General features: G+C 31.3%; 4 non-coding genes across 4 annotated transcripts; all 4 read right to left on the bottom strand.

Annotated features, from left to right (window-relative positions):
- Window positions 1-462: 462 nt before the first annotated feature.
- On the bottom strand, window positions 463-535 carry NFIA_046560. The gene has a single exon. It is a non-coding gene; the product is annotated as a tRNA-Phe (tRNA).
- Window positions 536-957: 422 nt separating this feature from the next.
- Window positions 958-1,030, bottom strand: NFIA_046550. The gene has a single exon. It is a non-coding gene; the product is annotated as a tRNA-Val (tRNA).
- Window position 1,031: 1 nt separating this feature from the next.
- NFIA_046540 lies at window positions 1,032-1,105 on the bottom strand. The gene has a single exon. It is a non-coding gene; the product is annotated as a tRNA-Glu (tRNA).
- A 10-nt stretch (window positions 1,106-1,115) lies between these two features.
- On the bottom strand, window positions 1,116-1,186 carry NFIA_046530. The gene has a single exon. It is a non-coding gene; the product is annotated as a tRNA-Thr (tRNA).
- Between the last annotated feature and the right edge of the window lie 652 nt (window positions 1,187-1,838).

The following is a 1,838-nucleotide window of genomic DNA, read 5'->3' as shown; positions in this document are numbered from 1 at the left end:
CAATTAAATTATTCCCTATAAATTTTTTATTAGAAAAGTATTTATTATTTAATACTATCATATTATTATTATTAAATTAGTGTTTTAAAAACACAATATATATATATATACTATAAATATTTAAAAATAGAAAATTTATTCCTATTAGCCAAAGGAGAAAATCGAATTCTCATTCTTAATTCATGAAATTATTGTTCTACCATTAAACTACTTTGGCTCTTAAAATATAATTTAAATTAATTAAAAATTAAATATAATTTTTTTTTATAAAATAAAAATTATGTTGGGGCGACTCGAACACCCAATAGTAAATACCAAAAATTTATGACTTACCGATTAGTCGACAACATATAATATAAAGTATTAATTAAATAATATGGGTAACAAGACTTGAACTTGTAAAGTTAAAACTATTCCGTCCTAAGCGGAACCTGGTTACCAAATTTCAGCATACCCATCTAATGCTCGAGATAAGACTTGAACTTATAACCTAATCATCTTCAGTGATCCGCTCTACCAATTGAGCTTCTCAAGCTATAAAATATAATAATGAAGTAACTATAAAAATATAATAATGGAGTAACTATAAAAATATAATAATGGAGTAACTATAAAAATATAATAATGGAGTAATCAGGACTCGATCCTGAAATAACGATATGCAAAATCGCCGTTTTACCAGTTAAACTATAACCCCTATCCGAGAAACGATTCGAACGTTTACGACTTGCGTCACTTAAGCTTAAGTTAAGACTGTCTACCAATTCCAGCACTCGGATTATTTAAGACTAAAATGACTCGAACATTTACTCAAACCATCATGAGTGGTCCGCTTTACCTATTAAGCTATAGCCTTTGGTTGCGGGTTTAGGGGGTTGCACCTAAATATTATGGGTCATGAGCCATCTATGTTACTATTACATCAACCCGCATATAAATAAGAAATAGATAACTCGATAAGAAATAGGTGACTCGAACACCTGACCTTTCGCGTGTAAAGCGACAGCTCTACCAACTGAGCTAATTTCTTTCAACCCAAGGGAGATTTGAACTCCCGCACTAACAGTGAAAATGTTATGTCTTAACCAAACTTGACCATTGGGTCTTTATTTAATAGCCCAGTGCAAGTATCGCACTTGCTTCTACCGATTACAAAACGGTTGCATTACTTTTATGCTAACCAGGCTAAATTTAATTTATATGATATGTGAAATATTTAGTATTTTAATAATTAGTACTTTATGTCTAAAAATATTAAAATTAATACAACTAAAGCCTATTAATCGTTATATCCGAAGGGTTATAACAATTATACTCGTAGTGTTCTACTACGTTTAAAAGTATCCTAAAGTAAGCTTCGCGCTTAAATGCTTTCAGCACTTATCTTTAACTGACGTAGCCTTCCTGCCATGCCTATGTGAACAATTTACTTAAGTATAAGTAAACGATATATTATATAGTATATAATATATAATATATAGCATAAACAACAGGTAAACCATAGGTCAATATACCCAACTCCTTTCGTACGAAGGGGCTATCTTTATTATACTTTAATTCCCTCTAGAAGATAGAAACCATACTGTCTCACGACGTATTAAACCCAGCTCATGTAGCTCTTTAATCGACGAACAGTCGAACCCTTCATGATTTTTGCATTCATGTGGATGAGCTAAGCCGACATCGAGGTGCCAAACCGCGCACTCAATTTGTACTCTCTTGCGCAAATTAGCCTGTTCAATTTATGTTATCATAAAAGGTTTTTCCTTTTATTTCCACTTTTCTCAAAATGGTTCAGACTATTTCATCATCTTTATTAACTATTTTATAGGAGGAGG

The sequence above is a fragment of the Aspergillus fischeri genome, genomic scaffold (genome assembly GCF_000149645.3).
Source record: "Aspergillus fischeri NRRL 181 1099437635527 genomic scaffold, whole genome shotgun sequence".
NCBI classification, from domain to species: domain Eukaryota; kingdom Fungi; phylum Ascomycota; class Eurotiomycetes; order Eurotiales; family Aspergillaceae; genus Aspergillus; species Aspergillus fischeri.
The sequence above is the reverse complement of the archived record's forward strand: the minus strand, read 5'-3'. Positions and strand labels throughout refer to the sequence as shown.